The sequence below is a fragment of the Mauremys reevesii genome, linkage group 18 (assembly GCF_016161935.1).
Source record: "Mauremys reevesii isolate NIE-2019 linkage group 18, ASM1616193v1, whole genome shotgun sequence".
NCBI lineage: Eukaryota > Metazoa > Chordata > Testudines > Geoemydidae > Mauremys > Mauremys reevesii.
In genome coordinates this window covers 3,894,469-3,904,842 of record NC_052640.1, presented here as the reverse complement: position 1 = coordinate 3,904,842, position 10,374 = coordinate 3,894,469, and the positions used below count along the sequence as shown (strand labels likewise).

General features: G+C 40.6%; 1 long non-coding RNA gene across 1 annotated transcript; it reads left to right on the top strand.

Moving 5' to 3' along the window:
- The first annotated feature begins 254 nt into the window (after positions 1-254).
- On the top strand, positions 255-6,172 carry LOC120386190. The gene is made up of 3 exons (XR_005589571.1): positions 255-435; positions 1,989-2,104; positions 6,047-6,172. It is a non-coding gene; the product is annotated as an uncharacterized LOC120386190 (long non-coding RNA).
- The last annotated feature ends 4,202 nt before the right edge of the window (positions 6,173-10,374 follow it).

The window sequence follows — 10,374 nt, the reverse complement described above, 5'->3', positions numbered from 1 at the left end:
CCTCGGAGAACGCCCCCCCGCCCCCGCCCCAGCTCCTCCGGGGGGCGCTGCGGCCGGACCCTCCAGCTCCTCCCGGGCAGGGAGACGCCGAGCCGCAGCTGCCCGGATCGGCCCGGTCCCTGCAGCGCCGCGGCGGAGTGATGGGGGTGGAGGGAGCGGTTGGTTCCGCCTCCCTTCCCCGGGCCGGCGCGCTCCTTCCCCGCCGCTCGGCCCGCGCCTCAGGCCGGCCTCCGCCCCCGCGCTCCGCGGGAAGGGGCCCGGGAGCGGGGCGGCCCTGCGCCCCCCCCGAACCGGCCCAGCTCCCCAGGCACGGAGCGGGAAGCGCCCGCCCCGGGAGGAGGGCACTGCCCCCCTCAGGGACCAGCATAACGGGGAGGGGCGGAAGGGGCTGCCCTCCCGCCCCCCGGGACTGAGCCAGGTCCCCCCTGAGAGAAGGTCAGAGTTGGGGGGACAGCTCCACCAACAGTGTCAGAGTGACGGACACAGACCCCTCAGAGAGTGTCAGAGTGGGGGACACAGCCCCCCTGACAGAGTATCAGAGTGGGGGACACAGCCCCCCTCAGAGAGTGTCAGAGTTAGGGACACAGACCCCTCAGAGAGGGTCAGAGTTAGGGACACAGCCCCCCTGACAGAGTGTCAGAGGGGGGGACACAGACCCCTTAGAGAGTGTCAGAGTTAGGGACACAGCCCCCCTCAGAGAGTGTCAAAGTGGGGGACACAGCCCCCCTCAGAGAGGGTCAGAGTTAGGGACACAGACCCCTCAGAGAGGGTCAGAGTTAGGGACACAGCCCCCCTGACAGAGTGTCAGAGGGGGGGACACAGACCCCTTAGAGAGTGTCAGAGTTAGGGACACAGCCCCCCTCAGAGAGTGTCAAAGTGGGGGACACAGCCCCCCTGAGAGAGGGTCAGAGTGAGGGACACAGACCCCTGAGGGCAGGTCAGAGTGGGGGACACAACCCCCGGACAGAGGGTCAGAGTGAGGGACACAGCCAATATCAAGCTAAACATACTGTTAAACTAATATTATATTTTAAAAAGGTAGTTTTGTTCTAAATAAACAAGTATCCTTACAAGTCCCCAGTATCTGTTTTATTGTCTTTTTGATGTTACCTCCTTAGCTGGCTTTTCATCAGAGATCCTTTGACCGTTCTGTGCTAGGGTTTAGTTCTGTAGAAATCTGAGTTCAGGTGAACTGCAAGTTGATAGGTAGATTCTGGGAGTTTGCCTGTGGCCAGTTTTTTAGTTTTAAAAGAGTCTTCTTACCCAGTTAATGTTACGCTGGAGATACTAGATTGTTGGACAGAAGTACAAGCAACAATGAAAACAATGTGAACAAGAAATGTAACTGTGAACTGCATTTTTACATGAAGCAATTGGGCCTCTCTACAAGGCTTAAAATAAGAGAATTCCAGAAATGGGTTACAGAAGCTGGATGGAAGCTTATTTTTCCTTAATTATTCTGTATTAAGTGGTTGAAATTGGCTTTTACAGTCCTGTCTATTTAAGGAATGAGGCCAGCCCATTTGCCAGAACTGAAGTTATTTTTGTGGTGAACACTGGCAAAAAGAGTTTATTGGCCAGTTCTGCTTATCCCTTTCTATTCTTACATTCAGATTTGGGCTAACTTAATTAGAACATGGCCAAACCTGCATATAACCTTTAAAAATAATTTAACAGTAGTTATACCTCCTCCCTCTTTTGGAGTAACTACTTTGCAGCAGATTAATCGTGAAATAAAGCAATGATGAACCAAAAGACAGAGTTACTTTATAAATGCACTTGGTCTCCAGTTCCTTTGCTCTGAAATAGGAGTTTTTCCTAGTCTTACATTTTTCTGACACAGAAAAAGCATGTAGAAGCTCAGTTAATTTAGTTGTGGTAGTTTGTTTTGGATGCTGTATTAACTTGCACTGAATTCACATTGCTATCAACAGATGTTCCCCCAAAATGCATCCATTTCATTTTAATTTCTTTCTGATTAACTTTAGGAGATAATTCCAGAAAAGCAAGAGACAACTGAGGAAAATACAGGAATAGTAAGACGTGAGCTGGTAATGTAGAAATTTACCTAAACTATGATGACCTCTGTGCCCCATCCAGCCAGGTAATAAAATATAAGCATTTCCCTACGTGAAAGCTGTTTGGTCTGGAATACAGAGTTGCTATCCTCAGCCCAGCGTGACTGAAAAACTGCTTCAAGTTTACTCTTGATCTTTTCTGTTAGAGTACATTAAAATGTCCTGACCTTTGAGCTCCTTAGTCCTGGTTAGGCATGATTCCTGATTATATTGCTCCTTTTTCGTTGGCAGAATATCTTAAAACATGTGGAGGAAATAATGATGCGCTCTAAGAGTAATGCCTTTTATTTAATAAAAGAGCTTCTTGAAAAGGAATAATTTCCCTGCACACTTCAAGCCACTTTGTTTTATGTGAAAGACTGTATTCCCTGGCTCCTCCTTTGTTTGCACAGTGCCTTTTACAATTCATTCCCTCAACCCAAAACTTAAATAGTCTATTTCCAATTTGAACTGCAAATTCATTTTGAAAATTCCTAATTTTAAATAAGATATGAAGGAATCTGGTCTATGTCCTCTGCTACCCAGATCAGTGCATAGCTTCCAAATCTGTGTGCATACTTTTCCCCTCAGAAATAAAATGCAGCTATTTAGTTGCCAAAAACCTCTGTTCCCAAAACCTGTTCATTTATATTTCTTTCATATTAATGTCTAAAATGAAATGAATGTATATTTGAACTATATACGAGTTAATTTAAATACAGCAAACTTACAAAGTCTCTTATTACAGTGCCAAAACACTGTCTTTGATTCAATAATACTGTATCATTGTAACAAATTACACTTAAAAATCATTTAGTGTGAAATTGCAGATTAAGCCCATCAGGGATGGAGTTTTAGCACTAGTCTAGCCACTTGGGAGTGTACAGATGGTGAATCTGAGTTTTACAATGGACACAATCACTGATTACACCCATGGATCTAACGGACAAAAAGACCTGCCTCACAACTAAGATAAGAAAAATACAGTGGAGGTCCTAATGCCTGACTTGTTCAGAATAAGCTACTTTTAAAAATGCCTTTACCTTTAAAAGATTTGTTTAATTCGTAGTACAAAGAAAAACCTAATTAATATGCTCCACATTTGCAAAAGTCTCTTTATGCCTATTATTTTTAAAATTTGTTTTTCCCACATTGCATCCGTGTAAGCAAAAACTGTATTTTTAATTGTTGGAATTATGCGCATATGGGTTTGGCAGCTTCTAACTACCAGTGTCTTTAGTACTTAAATTAATACCTGCTGTTCTCTATTCAGAAGGGAGAAAGTTGTCATGCTCTGCATAGACTAATGATAGTTTCTCTCTCGCCTAGTATTGTCATGACTTTGAAAAATGCCATCTGACCTAGTCACTGATTTCAAATTTCATACTGATGACACAAGGATGGATCCATTATGTCACCAAGATAAGGCTAGTAATAGAAAAGGAGAGCATCTTTCCGGGTATGCCAGCCTCCACTTACAGCTTTTTAAAAAGAAGCTTTTCATTTTGGCCATGAGCAATGCTAACTATACAAGTTTCAGGAGTCTTATGCAAGCTCTGTAACACTTATTTACATTACTGTACACTCATAGATACTCTTCTGTTACTAACATAATTGCTTTTTTTCAATTTTAAGAATGGGAGAAAGGTGAAATACCTTTATTCCTACGGTATTCGTGCAAGTGCACTTCTTGTACAATTTGATATACTCTCTTAGTTCAAACAGCAGAAGATTTAGATTTTTCTCTTTATTTCCTTCAGTGAGTTTTATAAAGTTCTCTTTGCAGAGAAAAATCCAAAAAAGAATGTAATTTCAATATAGGCTAGGTTTTGTTTGTATTGCTGGCTATGATATGTGTGTAAATTTAGAAAAAAATATTATAGAATACTTCTAAAGGTCTGACAAAAGTAGAGAAATGTTGAGTTACAGGTGACTGCGTCTCATTGTTCTTAATTACAGTATCTCAAAGTTCTTAGAAGAGTTATAGATGTGTTTACCAAAACACTATAAAGCCATAGGCTGATGTGTAAGCTCATTGGGGCTGGAACCATCTCATTGTTATATGTTTGTACAATAGTTAGCACAATGGTCCTAGGGCCTCTAAGAACTACCACTGTACAAAAACATAATAATAAGTGCTTGAAGGGCTGACAACCCCACAAAAGGTAGGAGATTCAGTGTAAAGTTCTAACCCTCTGTCCATCAGTTCTCCACTTAAGCCTAATGTTGCAGCATGGTACATTGTGAGTGGTTTGCAAAAATTAGAATGTCCTTGATAGAAGGTTTGTTCTTTGATGCACAACATAATTTATCTCTGTGCAGTGTTATTGTGTAACATAATTATTTTTATATAGAATATTATATAACAGACACCGTGAAAGGATAAACATGATTTGCTGGCCCATGTTGCTGCACTTCCGATGTCCAACATAATTGCTGGCGTCAGGACTTCTTAGCAAAATGTAATCCCAAAATGTCTTAAAAGCAGTAATGCGCTTCAAGAAGTATAGTTGTAGATTTTCATTTGTCCTTCAGTGATATCATTATTGAAGAAATATAAGCCAGTAGAATTTTCATTTCTAACATTAAATCCTTTTCCACATTGACATATGATAAACCTAAAAACATTTTAAAATATTCAGGCCCTAATGTGAGCCCATAGAAGCAAGAAGATTCAGGACTGAAACTGAAATTACTTCCTTTACTCATTGTCTGTAGGAATTGCAGCACATATGGAAGGTAATATCATCCATGTTTAGAGACACCCCCTATAACATCTAGGCATGAAAGGGTGTGCTAAGAAATAGCATTTCAGTTTGAACTTGAATTTGCTAACATTTGTGAATTTCAGTGAAATTCTTATTGCTACTTAAACATGAGCATTTGTGCTTTAATTTTATTTTGCTAACATTTGTGAATTTCAGTGAAATTCTCCAGTTGTGACTGCTTACATAATTACACAATTGACATTCCTGGTTATAGTGTTGCTGTTAGGTAGGGTACAGTTTCCCTCCATCCAGTCCAAGTTACAGGGAAGAATGCATGGTTGTGACATATATCTTCCTACAGCCTATTTGTGGGCTTTTCCAGACTCAGGTTCATGATAGTTTTAACCCAGTCTCCACAGACTGATTGTGAGTATGACATAAATGACTACAATGCATGCTCTTAACTGTGTTCATGCCCACACAATAGAGGGTTTTCCCCCCTTCATGCAGAACAAAAGTAAAACAAGAACATTTGTAACAAAGAAGAACATTTTCCACCTTTTCCTGACCATTAAGAATTATTCCCCTCTGTCTACCAGTTTACAGCTTAGGCCAAATGTGTAACTTTTGTCATAAACTCAGCTGGATCCCTTCGTTTAGAGTTCATGTTGGCCTCAGTGCTGTTGTTTGCCATAGCATTGCCTTCACACAAGATACTTGTAGGTGGTGATTTCCATTTATTGACAGTCCAAATGGTCTTTAAAGGTTTCCCAGGCACCGGCTGTCTCTTGTTAACAACCAGAAGTGCTCCCAGGAACTTCCTCTTATTTGATGTTCAAATATATATTTTTGAGGCAACATGTGATTGCATATACCAAGTCAAATGACAGTTCTGCTACTGAGGAGGTACTTTATAGGATTGTCTGGTATGCTCAGTGTGAACAAGTTGGGGCCTAATCCTTTTGTGTCCTTATATAGTCATTGACCACTACTCCCTGCCTTTCCTTATTGAGCTAATTCTTTCCACAGTTTGAAAGCTTTGATATCAGCACTTTCCTTGATACCCTTATTCAGTAGTTATTTTTCTATATTACAGTATAAAAATTCTTCAAGATGTATAGATAGACTACATCTGCCACTTCATCCCATCAGCCCCCATTGTCACTTCCTTGACAAAGATAATTAGATTTGTTAGGCATGACCTCTTCTTTGTGAATCTGTGCTGATTGTCTTTGTCCAGCCTGTACCTGTCCAGTCATTCTCCTATTTGTTCCTTTACAGTGACTCTGGAGTCATTCCTAAGGACAGACTTCTCTGAAACCAGGCTTAATTTGTAATGAAAGAAGTGCCGGGGCTCAAGCAATTTTTTTACATTCGTAACTGATGCAGCAAGCCCAGAGGTGCCGGGGCTAGGAACTGCCAAGCCTAGAGGTGGCAAGTCCTGGCACAAAGTAAGCACTGTCTGAATCCTCTCTATCCCTTCTTTTTTCTCCCATCCTCCCCATTTCTTAAGTGAGTCTAGTGTTCGTGAAAGATGCTATACTGACAGTATTGGAGACTAAAGTCTTTACTTATCCACAGAACAAGTATAGCATGGAGGCAAGCTTCAATCTGTGTTGCCCCTTGCCAGAGCCTTAATTTGGCTTCAGGTGGTGAGCGATGAGCTAGATCACCATACCTATTGAGTCCTTAGCTTGTGGACTGAGACTGTCAAGAAGGATGGTAATTATCATGCTGATTTTGGTGACAAGATTACCAACTTATGTCGCATAGAACATTGAATAGCCATGACTTAAATCATAACTAATCTGGGATGGATTCAGACAGTGACAGGCCCTTCTACCCAGTTTCTCTGCTCCTGTTTTGCTTCTTAGAGTCCTTTTAGCCCACCTTTTGGATAAGGCTTATGTATGGTGAGATTTTAAACTCTGTTGAGCCAAGCATAGTGCTTTGCAGATGTCAATAAAATTGCTAAGACTTAAGTGCCTCTCCCTTTGATCTCCTTATAGAAGGAACCCACAGAACAAGTTAAAACAAGTTTCTGCATTCTGCCATATTTCCTATGGATGCAACAGGTGCAGAAATCTGATCCACAGCTTTCCAGTGGCTGGAACACTGGGGCCTTGTCTATAGTGGGATTGCAACCACTGATGTTGTTTTACCAGTACAAGTCCCTACCATAGACATGATTTACACTGGTACAGTTAAGTGTCCTCTTGTGCAGTTATTTTGGAGCAAATCATGCTGGACATATATGATTTTTGTCTATATTAGGAGTTTACAATGGTAGGCTCATACCTGTTTTTCAAAGAAATGTTTTTAAAAGTAGCAAGTGACCCTCAGAGTGTGGGTTGTCAAGTCGCTAGTTACTGCTTAGTGTACAGCTGAAATTTTATGTTGGTGTCAAAAGTATTGCTTCTTGCACTAATATTTTTCTTTTGTTCTCCATTTTGGAGTTTCATTCCACATCTGAGTTTCAAATCAACATGTGCTTGGAGATCTAGTGGAAACATAGCACATTGGGGTCAGAGTTTGGGATCTTTGATTCTAGATTGGCCTAGAAGATGATCACTTAGAGTTTTTGGTTGTTTCTTTTTGCTTCAGTGGGAGCTGGATCAGGTGATTAGCCTCTGAAGTAGTAAGTTAGTTGCTTTACACAACGATGGCCAGCTGGAAGGCACTGACTATAGCTTCAAGGAGAGCTGCAGCTTTTGCGGAGAAGGTTGCTGTAATGTCTAGACTTGACAGAATAGATGGAGTGAAATTAAGCTACTAACTGAATCATATAGATACAGACACAAATTGATACAAGATTATGATTTGTCATTTCTCACTTTAAAGTCTCACTAAAACTGCTCTTAATTAGTCAGAAATCCACTGTCCAAGACAAGGGCAATTCATAGGGCCAAATAGCAAAGTTTAGCTTCAGATCCAAACTTTGCAAAGCTTAAGACTGTTTGGTCCAGAGTTTAGCTCAAGCCCCTCTAGTGCCGGGCTAATTTAAACTGTTATCCTGTGTATTTGTTTAGCATTAGGTTCATCACCCACAGCTAGAAATATTGTGAATGGATTATACTTTTTTGGAGGAAAATTATTATCTCAATAACAAATATAACATTTTTTGCGCAGTTTCTGGTATAGCAGTACTTTCTTCCTATAAAATGACACACAGTATCTCAGCCAAACAAAATTACTTAAAAAAATCTGAAACCTTGGTTTGCTAGGCTGAAATACAGTAGATTTGTGAAACCCAAATATAATATGATGATTTAGGAGAAGCAGCATCAAAAACTAATTTTAGCGTAAAGTATGCTCTAGTATACTACATTCAGCTGGAGCAGTTTTTAGTGAGCAGTTAATAAGATCTGACAATAGCAAGAATCCGTCAGCCCATAATCACCTATTAAGCAATCCAATAAATTTTTAAAGAACAGTGGGCAAAAATATCACAATCTGGGATATAACATTTGGTTTCCATTTCTTTTTCCAGCTACAATGAAAATGAAGTAAGTATAAAACTGCCTCCAAATGTGTATCAGACTTTATAAAAGCAAATCTGTTTTTCCTGCCACATGCTCGAGAAGAACAGTTAAAGAAAATGAAAGCTAACAAGGGATGTTTTCTGGAATCTCTGGCCCTAATTCTGAAAATACTTGCACAGAGGTTAAATTTACTCATGTGAGTAGTCATATTGTTGCTGTGGCAATTCCCGTGTTTCTGTTAAGTCAATGGGACTGCTCACATGAGTAAAGTTGAGCATGTGTGTGTTTGCCTAAGGATTTAAGACTAAAATCCCTTCTCTTCAACCAGCTTTAATCAAATTAGCACCATTGAGATGTAGTTGCTGTTACTCATGGATAGCTTACTCTAGCAGGTTCTCTGCTACCTCAACATTTGTGTGCTAAACATTGCCACATTTAGGTGACTTTTGCTTCATGTTTACAAGATGAGGAAATATAAATAAACCATTTCTTCACATTCCCTGACCAAAATCCTTAATTTCAGTAATTAGAAGACACCATAGTACAGACATGCTGTTTCATCAGAGTTTAGGCTACGAGACTTAAAACAAACATTTTCAAAAGCATTTCATGGTTTGAGGGAATAGTCAATTAACCTTCTGTTTCCTGTGGGGAACCCTGCAAAGAACTGTCAACAGTTCTGTTTAGAGATTTGTCCAGTGACCTACAAGGTTACCAAGTTCACAAATTCATGTAACAGTGTCATCATAGATTTGTTTCCTGGGTTACTATCACAAGAGAATAAACCAATTGTTTCACAGTTTCTGCTACAGTACCCAGGCGACCAACTGAATGATGGGTGCTGGCCTACTGGTCTGGTGTGCACCAACATAGCTTTTCACAACTGGAACCAGTCAACAGGAAAAAGAAAAACCCCCATAGCTTCAAGATATATGATGTGGCTGGTTCCTTCCCTCCCATAACTTTTTTTTTTTTAGAGGGGGTAAGGGGCTGCCTGCTGAGCTTCTTTGTATTTTCAAAACTCTTCAAATGCCAGTGGAAAATAAAAGGTTGAAAACGTTTAATTATTCAAGTGGCCACAGTCCCGAGATTTAAGTGACAGCCACATCTAACATTTAGTTCCAAATTAAGGGCATTCTGTGGGAGCAGTAGAAATTGATTCAGAAGATGCACCTGCTGGTAAAAGTCAGGTTTATCCATTCTGAGGCCTTGAGGAAAGATTATACTGTCCAGCTGCAGAGGTTACACAAGTGACCAGATTTTATAGTGGAATTGAAAGGACACTGAGGGCCGAGTCCTGCCATTGAAGTTAGTGGGAGGAGCTTTGGAGAAGGAAGGCAGGGTCAGGCCATAAGTGATGTCATGTTTTCCAAAGGATTAGAAAAGTGTAAATCAGGGGTTGGCAACCTTTCAGAAGTGGGGTGCCGAGTCTTCATTTATTCACTCTGATTTAAGGTTTGGTGTGCCAGTCGTACATTTTAACGTTTTTAGGTCTCTTTCTATAAGTCTATAATATATAACTAAACTATTGTTGTATGTAAAGTAAATAAGGTTTTTAAAATGCTTAAGAAGCTTCATTTAAAATTAAATTAAAAAGGAGAGCCCCTCAAACCGGTGGGCAGGACCCGGGCAGTGTGAGTGCCACTGAAAATCAGCTCACGTGCCGAAGGTTGCCTACCCCTGGTGTAAATGAAAACAGAAAACCTACGGTTGGCCTTTGGTTTTGGCTTTGCATTGAGTGGTATGTAAACAGGAGTGTAGCAACTTAGTAAGGAGTGGATATTGTCCCAGCTGAATGAATGACAAGTAGGTTTCGCTTTTACTCAGCACCAGAATATTATGGGGGTAAGATTTTAAAAGGCTGAACTTGGTGAATGGATGTTTGACATATCACCAGCGGTACTGATTGGGTGCTGGCTATATAGATTACTTCAACACTTTCTACTTATTTTTTTAAAAAATCACTTATTCTTCAGTTAAGGATCTAACTACCATATAAACTTACAAATGCCAGGTAATTCCAAGTTAAGATGTGTATCTTTATGGCACCATGCCAGACGATGATGTGAGGCATTAAATGGTTCAATGGTGTGAGAAGATGGTGTGTCAGCATTGCATTTAATTTTC